The sequence below is a fragment of the Canis lupus genome, chromosome 3 (genome assembly GCF_003254725.2).
Source record: "Canis lupus dingo isolate Sandy chromosome 3, ASM325472v2, whole genome shotgun sequence".
Lineage (NCBI taxonomy): Eukaryota > Metazoa > Chordata > Mammalia > Carnivora > Canidae > Canis > Canis lupus.
The window spans coordinates 208,153-226,866 of record NC_064245.1 but is presented as its reverse complement, the minus strand read 5'-3'; the positions used below and the strand labels follow the sequence as shown (position 1 = coordinate 226,866).

The following is an 18,714-nucleotide window of genomic DNA, read 5'->3' as shown; positions in this document are numbered from 1 at the left end:
CACCAGCTGAACACCATGAAAGGTGGAAAATGCTAATCTTAAAGGGTCTTTGTAAAAGCTAACAGTTACGGATTTTTTGAAAAAGATTTTTATGTATTTTTTTCATGAGAGACACAGGCAGAGGAGCCCGATGTGGGACTCGATCCCTGGACCCCAGGATCACACCCTGATCCAAAGGCAGACGCTCAACCACTGAGCCACCCCGGCCTCCCTGGATTATTTTTTGTTAGGTATAGCTTAGAGTTTTTTTGTTTGTTAATATAAAAGTAGTACAGATCACTATTAAAAATGTAAATAGTAAAGGGGGTGCTAGGCTGGCTCAGTTGGTAGAACATGGAAGTCTTCATCTTGGGGTTGTGAGTTCAAGCCCCACATTATTCGTAGCACTAACTTAAAAGAAAAAAAAAAGTTTAAGCAGTAAAAATTAAAGCACCACTCAATTCTCTTCCCCAGAGGAAACCACTCTTAAGTTCCTTGAGTAATTTTTAAAACATTTCAAGCAGCATAGTGTTCTCAATACTAGAGTAGTATGAGACCAAAAAAAAAAAAAAAAAAAACTATTTCAAAAGAAGTGGGAACAGGGTGAGAATCAATCCTCCAAGCTTCCAGGCAAATGATATTTTATATAGACTGTTGGCATAAAATAAATGGTTGATAAATCCAGCCCAAATACCTTATCACTGAATAGGAGATTTTTTTTTTTTGTAAAGAATTTTGCATTCTCTGTTGTAAAAGAATGAATATCAAAAAGATCTCCTTTTTATGAAAGTCTAAAGTGTTTTAATGAGCAGATCCAACTGTTTGAATTAAATTGCAGACCTTCTTTGGGAAAGATTAAGAAAATGCCTCATCTATATTGTGTTAGGTACAGGCTGGTTTGGGACCAAAATGCTTATTGATTGGGGCACCTGGGTGGCTCAGTGGGTTAAGCGTCTGCTTTCAGCTCAGGTCAGGATCCTGGGGTCCTGGGTCAAGTCCCATGGCATTGGGCTCTCTGCTTAGCGAGGGAATCTGCTTCTTCCTCTCCCTCTGCCCCTCCCCCTGCTTGTGCTCCAACTTGCTCACTCTCTGTCAAATAAATTAATAAAATGTTTGTTTTGTTTTGTTAAAGATTTTATTTATTTATTCATAGACACACACACACACACACACACACAGGCAGAGAGAGAGAGGCAAAGAGAGAGAGGCAGAGACCCAGGCAGAGGGAGAAGCAGGCTTCATGCAGGGAGCCTGACGTGGGACTCCATCCCGGGTCTCCAGGATCAGGCCCTGAGCCGAAGGTGGCCCTAAACCGCTGAGCCACCCGGGCTGCCCAATAAAATGTTTTTTTTAAAAAAAGATGTTTATGCTTAATGATGTATAATGAGAAAGGTAGTGGAATGTGAAGTGAAATTTAGTCCAGTTCTTAAGAAGTCTTTTTATTTCAATAAAAGCTATGACACCTCAAATAATTCTACCCAATCTTGGATGACTTGGCAAAGTAAGTTTAGAAAGACTCACAAAGTAAATGTGAAGTTCTAGTTTTAAAATCATTATATTGAAAGAGGGAATTACATTTTTTCATTTGCCTTGGCTTTCCTTTCTCACTTCTCTCTTAAAACATAATATTAAGTATTCATTTTGAATTCTTTTATTAGATAACTCATTATCCTAAATCTTAAAATGAATCGGTATGTTAGGTGCTGTTAGGGGCACTCTAGGTGACCAGAGGTTTGATTGATATAGTCCAATAATGCTAGGTAGATCTTTTTTTTCATTTTACTTTACATGTTTGGGTGATTTAGCCTATAATAGCAAATATTTATCCCCAAGTGCTCAGAAGTGAAATAATTTTATAGTCTGTACTTTGCTTTATGTGTTTAAAATTCAGCATAAAGCAAGAGGAAGGGAATATTTTCAAAAAGGAAGCAAATAACATAGAATTAGACAATACCAAACGCAATAGGTATATAGGTTGTTGAAAAAGTGATTGTTTCCTCATCTAAGGTAATGATATGAGGATATTGGTATGAGAATAAAAATCTTTACTCAAGTATTTGGTTTAAGATTGTACTAAAGTAAGCGCCACTATTACGCTGTAATTTATTTCTATTATGTACACCGATTTTTTTTTAAAGATTTTATTTATTCATGAGAGACACAGAGAGAGGCAGAGACCCAGGCAGAGGGAGAAGCAGGCTCCACACAGGGAGCCCGACGTGGGACTTGATGCCAGGACCCCGGGGTCATGCCCTGAGCTGAAGGCACGCACTCAACCGCTGAGCCACCTAGGTGTCCCCAAATTTTGTTTTTAACATCAATGTGTATGCTATAAATTGATAAATGATCCGTCGAGTAATATAGGTATTTTATGATAATTTAAATGTTAAAGTGATATTAATTTTTAATTATGTTTTCCTTGAAGAAAGTCTTTTATTTATTTTAAGAATTTTTTTTAAAGATTTATCTAAAAAAAAAAAGGTTTATTTGAGAGAATGAGAGAGAAAGCGCAGAGGGGGAGGGGCGGAGGGAGAGCATCTCAAGCAGACTCCCCCACTGAGCACAAAGCTTGCTGTGGGGCTCAATCTTACAACCCAGAGATCATGACCTGAGCTGAAATCGAGAGTCTGATGCTTAACCAACTGAATCAGCCAGGCGCCCTAAAGATTTTATTTTTAAGTAATCTCTACATCTGACATGAGGCTTGAACTTGTGACTACCAAGATCAAGGGTTAAATGCTTCACTGACTGAGCTAGCCAGTAGCCCCATGAGAAAGACTATTTTAAAAAACTCATTTTGTGTGCTTTTTCTCGAATTGACATTGATACTATAAACATTTGGTGCTGTTTTGGTAACTGAATTCCATTGGCTATTACTATTAAAATGTATCTTTATGAATAGGGTTTATACGTTGTTTTTGGGGAACAATCTTACAGTTTTTCCATTTTTCGGTAAAGATCAAAGTTAACATTAAACAAGACATACTTTTTTTTTCTTTTTTTTTTAAAGGGAAAGCACAAAGTCTTGTTTTAAACAGTTAGTTTTTAGAAAATTGGTCAGAATTTTTTCCCCCAAGAGGATAGTTTAAAACACTGGATACTCTAAACCTGGAACTTTACCTGCTTAAGATACGTTAAGAATTTAGAAAACAGGGGGCACCTGGGTGGCTCAGTGGTTGAACATCTGACTCTGGGTTTCAGCTAAGGTCACAATCTTGGGGTTGTGGGATTGAACCTTATGTTGGGCTCCACGTTGGGTAGGGAATTTGCTTGGGATTATCTTTCTCCCTCTTCCTCTGTGCCTTCCCCTGCCAGCCCCCCATCACTCTCTAAAATAATAGATAAATCTTTTTTTAAAAAAAAGGATTTAGAAAACAAAATATTCCCCTCTTAATGTGCAATTATTTTAATACTGTATTAGTTATAGAAAATGGTTACCAAAGATGACTTTGTGGGATTTTTGTTGTTGTTTTATTAGCAACATAAAATTAATAAACAGTGTTGTCAAAATTGCTAAAATAACACCAAATAAAGGAAAACTAAGTTTCTTGTAGAGTATAAAGTTGAGTGTTTCTCCCTGCCATTATATTTTGCAATTGAATAAGTCTTTGGTTATTAAATTTAACTATAAATTAGTAGTAACATACATATAATTTCTGATTATCCTCTTGAGTAGGAACTAGAAACTAGTTTAATTTTTATGGCTCGTCTCTAATCGTGTATCCTAATTTATTTGAAACGCCTGTATTTTTAATCGCCCATAAGGCAAAGTTTAAATTTTTTTAACCTAACAGACAAAATCAAAATCTTAGCCCTGAAAAATTCCTAAACACCTTTCAAGTCTAGTTCTATTCCTATTTTCTGAAATCTTTGTTGGTCACCTAGCCAGAAATCATGTAATCCCTCATCCTTTTATACACGTTGCCTTGTATTAAAACTTTGTTGTAAATGTTTAGGTCCCCTACTTGATTCTAAATTGATATCTTACTCATCTTTATATCATCTACATTCATACATTCAGCAGTATGTATTGAATGTGTATTGTGTACCAAGCACGTTCTAGGTGCAAAGGAAATAGCAGTGCACAAGAATGTAAACCAGTAGTAGACATTATGTTTGTCCTCATGGAATTTATATTCCAGTTTAGCAAGCAATGAGGGAGACAGAAAAATAAATGCATAGGTACAGAGATAGTGCCGTTCAGATCCTAAATGATTTGAGTAGAAAATAGCATGTTGTGGTAGAAAGTTTAAAGACAGTACCAATGTTCATAAGGTAATCATAGAAGCTCTTTTTGAAGATGTGACTTTTATGCCAAGAGACAAATGATAAGATGGAGCAGTCATTTGAAAATTTGGGAGCAGAGTTCTAAGGCTGAAGGAAAGGCAATACAGAAGCATAACACAGAGCAAGGAGAGGGTGAGGTAGGGGAAGAGAGTGGAAATGGAAGCAGAGGTTAGTTTTATACACCAAAGTAAGGATTTTGTAATTTATTTGAATTTCATTAGGAAGTCATTGACTGCTTAGAAGCTTTTGAGGGCTCATTTGTGGGCCCACCCAGGACCATTCTTAAAAAATTCCAGTTATAGCTCCCTATTTTAAAATCAGCTAATTAATAACCTTAATTATATGTGTCAAGTCCTTTTTACCATGTTATGTAGCATATTCACTAGAATAACACTAGGGCATATTTAACCTAGTACATAGTCAGCATTTTTTAAGTCATATGAGGGAAATGAAGCAGAATTAACTCAGAGTAGCCATGATTGAGTCATTCATGGCTTTTCTTTATTTCTTTTGCCTTTACTGATGTGCCTGCTACCATGCACACTGCCTTGTATTTGCCATACTCCCACAAAACGACCCCAGAATTACCCATAATAGCCAAGAAACAACCTAAGTGTTTATCAACGGATAAAGACAATGTGTGGGGGTGTGTGTGTACATACACACAATGGAATATTATTCAACCATGGGAAAAAAAACCCTGCCATTTGCAACATGGATGGACCCTGAAATCATTATGTTAAGTGAAATAAGACAGAGAAAGACTTGCTGCATGGTACCACTTCTGTGTAACATCTAAATAAAAAATCAAACCTCTGGGCGCCTGGGTGGCTCAGTCGGTTAATCTGCCTTCAGTTCAGGTCATGATCTCAGGGTCCTGGGGTCGAGCCCTGCGAGCCCTGCGTCGTTGGGCTCCCTGCTCAGTGGGGAGTCTGCTTCTCCCTCTCCTTCTGCCCCTCCCCCCACTCTCTTTCAAATAAATGAAATCTTTAAAAACAAGGTCTAGGCACTAGTATGTGCTACCAGGATTGAGAAGTATGGAGCACTACTTTAGCTTCTGCTGCCAGAGTACCTACTGTACGATGGGAGGGAGGCCATTCTGAAATGCCGTTAAATTAGAGTGTTATATAGCTCTCTCCTTCAAGTGTGATTTCAAATTGTGTCAACCTTAGAAGTATTTAACTTTATTTTTTATTTTTATTTTTTAAAGATTTTATTTATTTATTCATGAGAGACACAGAGAGGCAGAGACCCAGGCAGAGGGAGAAGCAGGCTCCACGCAGGAAGCCTGATGCGGGACTCGATCCCAGGTCTCCAGGATCATGCCCTGGGCTGAAGGCAGGTGCTAAACCGCTGAGCCCCGGGGCTGCCCAGAAGTATTTGACTTTAAAAGAAAATTATAGATAATATGTATTGTGATGTGTGCTACATTGTGGAAATTTTATAAAATCAGAAAAACTAGAATTTCTGTATTCCTACACCCAGGGATGACACACTTGATATTTTGGTTTAGCTTCTCATCTTCTCTGTGCACATATATATCATTTTTTTTAAAGAAAAAGCTAATCGGTATCATATTAAGCATGTAGTATTCTACATTTTCACTCAGTATTATATGAATTATATGATATTTTGCAATAAACATGGGAGTACAGCTATTTCTTCCATATCCTGTTTTCATTTCCTTTGGATATATACCCAGAAATGGGATTGCTGGATCTTATGGTAGTTCTGTTTTTAATTTCTTGAAAATATTGTTTTCCTTAATGGCTCTATCAGTTTACATCCATACTAATGGTGCACAAAGGTTGCCTTTTTTTAAAAATATTTTATTTATTTATTCATGAGAGACACAGAGAGAGGCAGAGACCCAGGCAGAGGGAGAAGCAGGCTCCATGCAGGGAGCTCGATGTGGGACTCGATCCCAGGACCCTAGGGTCACTCCCTGAGCCAAAGGCAGCCACTCACTGAGCCACCCAGGCTTTTCACTGCATCCTCTCAATACCTATCTCTTGTCTTTTTTGATAATGGTCATTCTAACAGCTGAGAGGTGATAATTGTGGTTTTGATTTACATTTCCCTGAATGGTGAGTGATGTTGGGCACTTTTTCATGTACCCATATTGGCCATTTGGATGTCTTCTTTGGAAAAATGTCAGTTTCTCTTCCCATTTTTTAGTACAATTATTTGGATTTTTTGTTTGTGTTTTTTGCTATTCAGTTCTGTGAGTTCTTTATCTAGGTTGGGTATTAACCCTTTACTGGATATATATATATGATTTGTGATATTTTCTCTCATTCAGTAGGTTGCCTTTTCATTTTGTTGATGGTTTCTTTTGCTATGCAGAAGCTTTTTAATTTGATGTAGCCCCACTTGTCTGTTTTTGCTTTTGGTGTCAAATTGAAAAACCATTGCATAGACCACTGTCAGGGATCCTATCCATTCTGTTTTCTTCTAGGAGTTTTATGCTTTCAGGTCTTAAATTTGAGTCTTGTTTAATCCATTTTGAGTTGGTTTTTGTGTATGGTGCAAAATAGGGCATTCTTGGCACATGGCTGTCCAGTTTCCTCAGCACCTGGACTGTACTTTTCCCATTGTATATTCTTGGCTCCTTTGTTGTAAATTAACTTGACCATATGTGCATCCATTTATTTCTGGGCTTTGTTTTCGGTTCCATTGATAACTATGTCTGATTTTGTGTGTGTATTTTTTAAAGTAATCTCTACACCCAGGGTGAGGCTCAAACTCATTACCCTAAGATCAAGAGTCACATACTGTACTGACTGAGCCAACCAGGCATCCCTCTGCATCTGTTTTTATGCCAGTACTATATTGTTCTTATTACTCTAGCTTCGTAATACAATTTGAAATCAGAAAGTGAAATCAAGAACTCCAGCTTTGTTCTTTCTCAAGATCACTTTGGCTATTCAGGATCTTTTGTGGTTTCATACAAATACTAGGCTTGTTCTGTTTCTGTGTAAAATGCTATTGGGGTTTTGATGGAGATTACCTTAAATCTGTAGATTGCTTTGAGTAGTATAGACAGTTTAACAGTATTAATTCTTAAACAATCTATAATCATGGAATGTCTGTGTTTGTGTTTTCTTTAACTTCTTTCATCAGTGTCTTACAGTTTTCAGTGTACACATCTTTCATCTATTTGGTTAAATTTATTCCTAAGTATTTTATGCTTTTTTATGCAGTTGTATATCTGACATAATTTTAATCCTCTTTAAGTGTACTACAAGTATAATTAACCAAGTGGTTATCAATCATTGAGGTTGTTTCTAACATTTCACTAGTGTAAACAGTACTGAGTGTCTTTGATTTAACTCTTGGGCATGTATCTAATTTACATAGGATGATTTCTTTTAACTGAACTTCTATAGGCATTTTATTTTATTTTATTTTAAGATTTTATTTATTTATTCATGAGAGATACACACACACACACACACACACACACACAGAGGCAGAGACACAGGCCGAGGGAGAAGCAGGCTCCATGTAGGGAGCCTGATGTGGGGCTTGATCCCAGGACCCCAGGATTATGCCTTGGGCGGAAGGCAGGTGCTAAACTGCTAAGCCCCCCCCCCCCCCCCCCGCCCAGGAACCCCTTCTATAAGCATTTTAAACATTTTAAGGACCTTTGAAACTACTACCTATTTTCATGTATCCTCACTGACTCAAACAATATTATTTTAATTAAATATCACCTAATAGGAAATTTTTCTCCTGTAAGCAGATGCCTCAAGCTATATAACACTCTAATTTAAAGGCATTTCAGAATGGCCTCCGTCCCATTGTACAGTAGGAACTTTGGCAGCAGAAGCTAAAGTAGTGCTCTATACTTCTCAATGCTGATAGCACATTCTAGTGCCTAGGGCTTGTTTGTAGAGATTCTGATGTAATGGTGTTTTAAATTCTTCAGGCTCCTAAAGTGATCCTACTATGCAGCCACATAACTTTAGAATCTTAGTCCCAAGGCTACATCACATTTTTCCCATCTGCAAGACCCAGTGTTTTTTATTTAAAGCATTCTGTGTCCTCTGTAAAAAGTTGTATTTTGCAATAATACTCATTTTCAGCATTTGCTCTACTTTCCATGAGAGTATCTTCATTGGATGCCCTTTGGAGATTAATTTTAAATCACTCCTTATACTAATATTTAATGGATACCTGCAATGCACAAAATACTGTGATACACACCATAAGACATACAAGATGAAGTCAAGTGTGATTCTTCAAGATTATTATAGTCTGGAATGGGAAAGGAGATGTGCACACCAAGGTACAAAATGTGTTTGTGCCACAAAAGAGATAGTACCAGTGGAGGAGAGGGAATGGATTCTAGATTCTAGATGGGATGGTAGATTACTTCATGGAATTGTATGTCTAAACGGAGTGTTGGTTTGGACCAACAGAACAATGAGTAATCCTTTAATTTAAAAAAATCTTTTATAATTTATAAAATTTGTTTAGAATTATGCATTTGATCCTTAAACAGCTCTGTAAAATAAGCCAAACAGTTATTCTCATGTTACAGATGAAAAAGTAGCCAGAGCTTAGAGTAGTTAAGTGATTTACCAAAGTCATAGAGCTACAGAAATGATTCAGAACTTTGAACCTAAGTCTTCCATCTCCATATGCTGGAACCTTCTACTGTATCATATTAGAATAAAAACAAAAGCCCTACATTTAAGGTGAGTTATAGAAATGGCTAAGTATTTAGTGTGATTGTACTATTATTAGGATGCAAGTTCTGAAATAGTTAAAGATGAAGCTGTAGTGTGGTAGGCAGAATAATGGCTCCCCAAAGGTGTCCACTTCTTAATCCCCAGAACCCATAAATATGTTTGATTATGTAACAAAGGGGATTTAAGGTTGCAGATGGAAGAAAGTCACTAATGAGGTGACCTGAAAATAGGGAGATTATCCTGGATTGTTGAGGTGGACCAGTGTAAGGGTCCTTGAAGTGAGTTTTTAAAAGTCTAAGAGGGAAGTCGAGCAAGGGCCAAAGAAAGAGAGGACAGTATCAGCAAGATCAGAGTGCTATAAAGTGAAGACTCGATGCACTGTTGCTAGCTTTGAAGATAGAGGAAGGAGGCCATGGGCCAAGGAGTGTATTCAGTCTCTGGAAACTGGAAAGGACAGGAAAACAGAATTTTCCTTTAGGGCCTCCAGAAAGGTGGGCAGCCCTGTAGAGATATACCTTGATTTTAGCTTAGAGTGAGACTCATCTGGGACTTCTGAACCACAAAAGTGTGAAATAACCCATTTTGTTGTTTTAAGGCATGAACGTTGTGGTAATTTGTTACGGCAGCCATAGGAAACTTAATACATGTAGGAAGCCTTTTAGTGTAGGAAGACTAATTAATATGCCATTCAGGGCACTCCCTGATTAAACTCCAAGTTGTCTCAGTGCCACTGTTAGCAGTTGGAAGCCGTGAAATGTTCTTTGAGCCGGAGTGTAAAAAAACTATTTTGGTATTTGCCGATTAGAGAGGAGAAAGATTGGAGGGAGAAAAGCGATGTTAGCTTTTAGTATTAGTGCTAGGAAATTTTATTTTGAGAAATTTTTGCCTCTTGAGGTAACACAATATACAGATAAATCTATTTTGTAGAAGAGTGTGATTCTGTCTCCCACTTAGTTTACACGTCACTAAAAGTCCCATTGCCATTGCAACAGTTCATCTCCTTCCCATGTCCTGTGAAAAAATACAGAAAAGATGGAAGAACTGGTCTTCATAACCAATTTGGCCTTTGAAATTGGTCTCATTTTTTTCTCTTCTTATGCTTTTTTGTCTTACTGTCAACCCAGTATAAATTTAAAGACCTGAGGTGTCTAAATGAATCTGAGCTTTTTTGGCTTAGCACCTAGAGAACATAGATTTATACTAGTATGTGCTTTTTCAATACATAATTTTTATTTTTAAAGAAAAAAGCTTTTGTTGATAGCTACGTAGGCATAGATCTGTTCTATTTCGATATATCTGAGGTATCTAGTAAAGAGAAAGAGTTAAATGTTGACAAAGCACAAGAGTGAATTAAGACAACAGAAAGGAGCACTAATTTTTACTTCTTTTATACTAGTTAATAATGTTGCACATATTCTTCTTGTCAGGCTTTGAAATTATAAGCCTTAAAATTAGGCCAAATGTGTCTGTTAAAATGGAATGCAAGATTTAAGACATTAAAATTTCTTTTTTTTTACATTAAAAATTCTATTCATTTATTTAGTCATTAATTTTTTAAGCTGCCGAAGGTTTAGAAAGTTTTTTTTAAAGATGAACCATGTGTTCATAATTATAACATTTACTTACGTATACTGAAAACAGTTGCAATGATCATAAATGAACAGATATATAAAATCAAAGAAAGGCATGTTAGGTGTAGTCTTGCAATAGCTTTAACATACATTCATTTCTGTAGTGTTTCATGTTAATCATGAAAATATTTTTAGTGCATACGTATATATGTAGTGTAAATACTAACATTTTTATTTAAATAGGGTTGGCAGGAGTTCTGAGATACATAACAAACGTGGTAGCACCAGTTAATGTTTTAATGATCTTCCTTGTGTTCGAATTTGGCTCAATACATTTTGATTGTATATGTCTTTAATTATTGTTTTTTTAAAGCTTTTTTTTTAATTTTTATTTATTTATGATAGTCACACACACAGAGAGAGAGAGAGAGAGGCAGAGACACAGGCAGAGGGAGAAGCAGGCTCCATGCACCGGGAGCCTGACATGGGAATCGATCCCGGGTCTCCAGGATCGCACACCGGGCCAAAGGCAGGCACTAAACTGCTGCGCCACCCAGGGATCCCCTAATTATTGTTTTTAAAATAGCTAAATATATTTTAAAAATAAAATTCAAATCAAATTTTGTGGAATCCTTAAGGAGAAAATCTTAATAATTCAGTTGGCAATATTGTGAAATGTGAAGTTTTTAGATTGGCTTGTTTTTAGATTTGAATTATGGTTAACGGACATGTAATGGTCAGATCCTTCTTGAAAATTTTGTCATGTGAATCACTGATTGACTTGTGCAATACATAACAGTAAAAATTTAGACAAATATTTTGGCTACAACCTAGTTTATTGAATAACAACTTGAATCATAGTCTGAGTCAAGAGTAACAGAATTGTTTCTTAGGATACTCAAGTTATTTTTAGGAGCTTCTAAAGTGTATTCTTTGATTTGAAGGGTATTTTTTTCTTTCCACAAGGGCTTATGAGGAATTGTCTATTCTGAATTTGTTACAAATAGTGACTATATAAATAATTAAGTCTTGTTCAGTGAATCATGCACTTTCAGTAAGGGACAGTTGAAAGCCTTTTGTAAAACTAAGTCATCCTGACGAAAGGGCCATTTGAAATACAATCAAATTGATGCACATTTCCTTTCAAATATGAAGGGGAACTGTTTCTAAATATATTTAAACCTTTAAAATACAATTTTTCTAATTACTAGTAACAAGTGGTCAGTGTTTGCCCATATGTTCACCTAACAAATATTTGGAGGGTGTTTGCTATGTATATCAGGCATTATAAGATAGACACAAAGAGAAAAAATATTCAGAAGCACAAAGGAAAAAGAGAAAAACGCTAAAAATCCCAAATTCCGAGGATGACCACTATGAGCACTGGTTGTATGCACATCCATGAGCATTTTACTGTGTCTATTACTTTTCTAATTCATACAACTTTTAATAAAATGGAGTTACTTCAAACATACTGTTGATAGCTTGCTGCTTTTCATGTTATTAATTTAACAAGTAAAAGATTATGATAAATAACATTTCATTTAAAAACCTGAAGTTAAATATCCTTTTAAATTCGAAATAGATCATGGACACCGGTCTCCTCCCATTTAAACCAAAATTTAAATCTATTTTAAATTCTTGGCAATTTGAATTTGCCCTTCCAACTTATAAAAATTAGTAAGTTAAGCTTCACTCGGTTTGATTTAAATAAAATGTAGCGGGGCACCCTGGTGGCTCAGTGGGTTAAGCTAAGGCTGCCTTCCTCTGCCTCTGCCTTGGGCTCAGGGTCCCGGGATGGAGCCCTGCGTTGGGCTCTCTGCTCAGTGGGGAGTTTGCTGCTCCCTCTCCCTCTGGGGCTCTCCCCACACTTTCCTCCCTTCTCAAATAAAAATTTTAATAAATAAATTAATGAAACACAAAATTCGCATTAAGTAATTTGTTTCAGGTTAGTAGCAACTGACAGCACCGCGTCCTTTGTATTAACCCCTTTCTTCCATGCTTCTCCCTTTTTGCAGAGGAAGTTGAAGCCCTGCGCCCTGGAATGACTAAAGTGCACACAAGCCCTAAGCCGCGGGAGCAGAGGCTCCTCCCGGATCCGCACCCCAGCCGCTCTGCTGCCACCAGAGCTTTAGTGGTCACTGTGTTTTTCATTCAAACAGATTGAGTCAGCGACTTGTGATCTATAACTATTTGTTACAACGCACTAAGAGGGCTCCTCTCCTCTATGCGGCCCATACGTGAATCTCAGCACAGGAGATAGAGTGTATCCCCCCCCCACCCCCAGCATCTCGCACTAGCCTTTCCGCCCTGCGGACCCCCGCCCCCCCTCAGTCCGCGTCCGCGGACCGGGTGCCGGGAGGTGAAGGGCACCCCGAGGGGCGCGGGGGCGGGGCGCGGGGCGGGGCGCGGGCGGGCAGCGGGCGGGCGGCGGGGGTGATGCGCTGGTGCCGCCCCGCGGATTGGCCGGCCGCGCGCGCACGTGACCCACCTGGGCTGTCCTGGCGCAGCCCGCCCGGGTGTCAGTGGAGACGGAATGGAGGTGCTGCGGGGCTCGGAGATGGGGTAGGTGCTGCGGCGGCGGGGGGCGCGGGGCCGGGGAGGGCCGGAGAGATGGGGCAGGTGCTGCGGCCGAGGAGACGGGGACATGGGGGGCGGGGAAGTGGGGCAGGTGCTGGGGCCGGGGCGGGGGAGATGGGGGGGCGGGCGTCAAGGGGATGGGGTAGGTGCTGGGGCGGCGGCGGGTGGGGGCCCGGCTGGCCGGGGTGGGGGGCAGGGGCCGGGGCTCCCTCGCACCCGCTGCACCCGCACCGGCGGCCCGGCCCGGCCCGGCAGGCGGGGGCCGGGGAGATGGGGAGATGGGGCAGGTGCTGGGGCCGCGGGGGAGGGGTCGGGGGACGGGGCAGGTGCTCGGGCCGCGGGGGGCGCCGGGGAGATGGGGTAGGTGCTGGGGCGGCGGCGGCGGGGCCCGGCTGGCCGGGGTGGGGCGGGGGCCGGGGTTCCGTCGCACCCGCTGCACCTGCACCTGCACCCGCGGCCCGGCCGCGCAGCAGCCGGGAGGCAGGGGCGTCTCCCCGTCTGGGTCCCGGTCCCCGTCCCCCTCCTCCCCTCTTTCTCCCTCCTCCTCTCCCCCCTCCCTCCCCCTCCTCCCCTCCCTCCCCCTCCTCGCCCTCGCCCTCCCCCTCGGCCTCCCCCTCCTCCCTTCCTCCCCTCCCTCCCCCTTGTCCCCTCTCCCCGTCCCTCACCTCCCCCTCCGCCTCTTCCCCCTCCCCTCCCCTGCGACTGCGGCGCCGGGGATGGATTTCCTGCGCGGCTGGCCAGGGCTCCCCGCCCGGAGGAAGCAGGGGGGAGGGGCAGGACTGTCGGGGAGTCTGCGGAAGGGGCTGCTGCGGGGCTACAGGGAGGTCTTGTGTTCATGATGCTGCTGCCCGAGTGCAGTAGCAGTATCTAAGGAAACGGGCTGAGGACAACAAAGAATGGGGCATATTCAAGGCGAGAAGCAAAGGCTGCAGCCTGCTGAAAGGCCTGTTCCCTCTCCGGCCACAGGGCCGAGGCGCTGGTGGCCGGGAGGGGCGCCGAGCTGCTGGCCACAGTGATGGGCCGAGCGGCCCAGCGGCTTCCAAGGGGCGGGAGGAGGGGAGCAAGGGCAGGCACCGCGCAGGGGCGAGGGAAGGGCAGCAGGGGCAGAAACCGCACAGGGGCGAGGGGAGGGGAGCAGGGGCAGGCACAGCACAGGGGCGAGGGGAGGGGAGCAGGGGCAGGCTCCGCACAGGGGCGAGGGGAGGGGAGCAGGGGCAGGCACAGCACAGGGGCGAGGGGAGGGGAGCAGGGGCAGGCACAGCACAGGGGCGAGGGGAGGGGAGCAGGGGCAGGCACCGCGCAGGGGCTAGGGGAGGGGAGCAGGGGCAGGCTCCGCGCAGGGGCTAGGGGAGGGCAACAGGGGCAGGCACCGAGCAGGGGCTAGGGGAGGGGAGCAGGGGCAGGCTCCGCACAGGGGCGAGGGGAGGGCAGCAGGGGCAGGCACCGCGCAGGGGCGAGGGGAGGGGAGCAGGGGCAGGCACAGCACAGGGGCGAGGGGAGGGGAGCAGGGGCAGGCACAGCACAGGGGCGAGGGGAGGGGAGCAGGGGCAGGCTCCGCACAGGGGCGAGGGGAGGGGAGCAGGGGCAGGCACAGCACAGGGGCGAGGGGAGGGGAGCAGGGGCAGGCACCGCGCAGGGGCTAGGGGAGGGGAGCAGGGGCAGGCTCCGCGCAGGGGCTAGGGGAGGGCAACAGGGGCAGGCACCGAGCAGGGGCTAGGGGAGGGGAGCAGGGGCAGGCTCCGCACAGGGGCGAGGGGAGGGCAGCAGGGGCAGGCACCGCGCAGGGGCTAGGGGAGGGGAGCAGGGGCAGGCTCCGTGCAGGGGCGAGGGGAGCAGAGGCAGGCACCCGGGGCGCGCGCAGCGTTGGGTGGACGGAGACCCTGGTCCCCAGTGCCGGCGTGGGCGCCCATGCACCTGCACCTGCACCTGCGCGCGCAGGGCGGCCCGAGGCACCGGCCTGGGCCTGGTCAGCGAGGCCCTTCCTGGGCGCCTGCGGCCTTGCCCTGCCCCCGCTGGGCCGACTCCGCCACCGCCACCGCCACCGCCACCGCCACCGCCACCGCCACCGGGGAGGGGGAGCGCCAGGGAGGGAGGGGAGCGCGGCCTACAACAGGGCTTACCGCAGGAGGGGCAGCGGGGGGCACCAGGCCCCTGGCCGGACCCTGCGTTGTAATCGTAATCGCAACCCGCAACCCGAATAGGAGGGAAAGATATGCTTCATTTTTTTAAAGTAGGAAAATTACCAAGCTGTGAATGTTTTGACAGTGGAATGTATTGGACGCTTTGATTCTGCATCACAGGACAGATGTTAGAATTCTTCGCTTTAACATAAATCCTAAAGGAAATGTTAATAAATTATGTATGAAGCAGTGTGGCTCTTTTCCTTTGTTAGTTAGCTTTATGCCATCAACTGGGTTATTCAGGAATAAATCACGATAATGTCAATTACTTTATGAAAAATTATAGTGACAAAGTTTTCATAGGTTTAATATTTAAGATCTATATGTAATTTTATAGTACTCTTTGGCTACTTTTACATATTATTGAATAAACTGGAAAGCCAAATATTTTAAATTAAAGCTCCAAGGTTTTTCCTTTAGATGTATTTCTGTTTAGTCAGTACTCATAAGATATACTATTCATAGTGTTTTCATTGCACTTATTTTTTTTTCTTAAATGTCTAAAAAATATGTCTTCAGATTAAATACAGTTTAAAATACCTTGTCTTTATGCATATTATGGTGGCCAGCCTGCCACACCTCCCTTCTCCCTGAACTGGATGGCAGTGGCTTTGTAAAGCCCTCCAAGATTAGTGACAGTGTTTCTTAAATAGTGCTTATATGGTGGAAAGTCTTCTGAGAGCCTGGAATTTCGTTTCAGTAATTTTTTTTCCAACATAATAAGGAATTGGACTTGAATAAATTAGTCTATATAAAGTTTCCACGGATAAATTAAACCAATTTTATTCTTTATTTAAATAATTGTCTCTGGGCAGCCCAGGTGGCTCCGCGGTTTAGCTCCGCCTTCAGCCCAGGGTGTGATCCTGGGGTCCTGGGATCGAGTCCCCCCTCTGGCTCCCTGCGTGGAACCTGCTTCTCCCTCTGCCTGTGTCTCTGCCCCTCTCTCTGTGTGTCTCTCATGAATGAATAAATAAAATCTTTTAAAAAATTTAAATAAATAAATAAATAAATTTAAAAAATAAATAAATATGCAAATGAAGTTTAATAGCTAATACCATTCAGTCCTTTGAAACTCAGTTCTTTGAGTCTCAAAGACTCAGTCTTTGAGAGTTTATGGTTCTTTTACTATCTAAATAGCTCAGTGTAGCATTATTTTCATTTTAATTAAGAGTATTTTAAGTTATGTTCTGACTTTATCCAAGGTCACGTATTGTATAAGGATGTAAAGAACATAGAGCTATAAAACTATTTCATAATAGGTCTCATTACATAATGCACAAAATAGTAAATAATAGAAATTATTTGAAGAGCAATAGAAGCCATCGCAAATTATTCATTAAATGAAAAATTGTACTTGGTATTGAGTTTTTAACCATGATATAATAAGAATGCTTTGTACAATACCTGATGGCTAAGCAAGTGGAGAGACAGTTTTCATAATGACATTCGTAACATATTCCTTTTTAAAGATCATCTCATTAATCATATGCACAGTTCTAAATAGAATAGCAATAGATTGGGGTATTTTCTGCAATTAAATAAGAACTAAAATAAGAAAAGTTGATTTCTTTTCCCTTTTATAAAATACATAATATAAGACTAAACTACTGGTTTTTGTGGCCTTTGAAATTGAACTATTAAGGAACTAAAAAGTTAAATGTTCATAAGTATGTCTGTGGACTGAAAGCTGTTTTATTGATGTTGTGTGGACTTTTGTCTTAGCGTTTTTCTCTATTTTTTACTCTCATTATTTACACATAATTTAACCAGCCTTTTAATATGTATTTATAATTATATATTATATTTAATTTAATTTTTAAAAAAGATTTTATGTATTTATTCATGAGAGTCACAGAGAGAGAGAGAGAGAGAGAGGCAGAGACACAGGCAGAGGGAGAAGCAGGCTCCATGCAGGGAGCCTGATGTGGGACTTGGTCCCGGAACTCCTGGATCATGCCCTGGGCCGAAGGCAGCACTAAACTGCTGAGCCACCCAGGGATCCCTATTCAATTTTAGTACATTAAAGTGTTCTTCATTTTGACCTTCTCCCTCTCCTTTTTTTCCTTTCTCTTTCTCGCTTTCTTTCTTTCTTTCTTTTTTTTTTTTTTTTTTTTTGTATTACAGTCTGAATGAAACATTAAATAGCACATAAGATGAGATAGGGCGGTTTGATACAGAGAAGATGAATAACACCTGAGAGTGTCCATTCACTACATTTTTGAGTACGTAATAAATGCCAGATCTGTAATATGTGCTAGAGAGTCAGATAAGACATGGAAACTTACTTCTAAGACACATAATAGAACTGAGTGAAATGTTATTGCTAGTTAAACATTGATTGCTTTGGTTACTCATAGTATCTTTAAAGGTTTACATCATCTAAGATATCTTCTAGTTTAGAGGAATGTGGTAGTTTGCTATTTGAAACACTGTGCTTTGTAAAGTCTGCTTGGAATCACAGATAATTCTGAAAAGTAAATTACTTTGAAGTATTAAGGGTCTTGAATGTAAAATGAGAAGGTTAGATGAAAGGATTTCTAGATCTAGTTCTAATAGACAGTAACCTATGGTTCTTGACTTCCATAGGGTCAACTTCCAGAAGGAAAGTTACACCAGCTCTTGATTTGGTACAAGTGGCATTTCCCATGTTTATGTATTAGATATGTTCTTGAAAATTGTTTTTTGTAAATCATGATCTCATGATATCATCATTCCATATAGGGCAAGCTTTATCCCCTTTCTTCTCCTACCATACACTCCCTTTTTGGGCGCTCATTCAGATATGTTCTTAAATATGTATCAGTTCTTGTGAAATATTTAGTGTAATTTTGTGTGCCTATTTTTCCTGTAGTTAATGAGAATTTTTATTATGGTAAAATACATATATCTAAAATATACCATCTTAACCTTTATTGAGTACATAATAGTTCTGTGGTATTAAGTACATTCATATTGTTGTGAATGTATCCAGTCCATCCCCAGAACTTTTTCATATTCCCCAACTGAAAGTCAGTACCCATTAAATACAATACAGTATTTGTCTTTCTGTGACTTATTTCACTTGGCATCACGTCCTCAAGGTTCATCCATGTTGTAACATGTTTAATAATTCCTTTCCTTTTTAAGGTTAAGTAATATTGTATGTATACCACATTTTGTTTATCTGTTCATCTGTGGATGGACTCTTGGGTTGCTTCCAAAACCTTTTGCTATTGTGAATAATGCTGCTGTGAATGTGAGTGTACAGATAATCTCTTTTAAGTCCCTGCTTTCATTTCTCTGGGGTATGTATCCAAATTTGGTTTTTCTTTTTCAGGGGAGGGGGGGAGGTGGTGGTAGGGGCAGAGAGAGAGAGAGGATCTCAGGCAGGCTCCATGCCCAGCAGGGTTCCATCTCACAACCCCTGTGGTCATGATCTGA

At 41.7% G+C, this 18,714-nt stretch overlaps 1 protein-coding gene across 9 annotated transcripts in view; it reads left to right on the top strand.

The window, feature by feature from the left end:
- APC (APC regulator of WNT signaling pathway) overlaps positions 1-18,714 on the top strand; it is a 128,220-nt gene that overhangs the window by 19,659 nt on the left and 89,847 nt on the right. The window contains exon 1 of one of the 9 annotated variants that reach the window (XM_025437905.3): positions 12,977-13,099. The exons of 7 other annotated variants lie outside the window; for them this stretch is intronic. The gene's annotated coding sequence lies outside the window, so the exon portion shown is untranslated. Of the gene's footprint in view, positions 1-12,976; positions 13,100-18,714 lie in introns of those variants that run through there. One more of the 9 variants, XM_025437909.3, reaches the window with a different exon arrangement.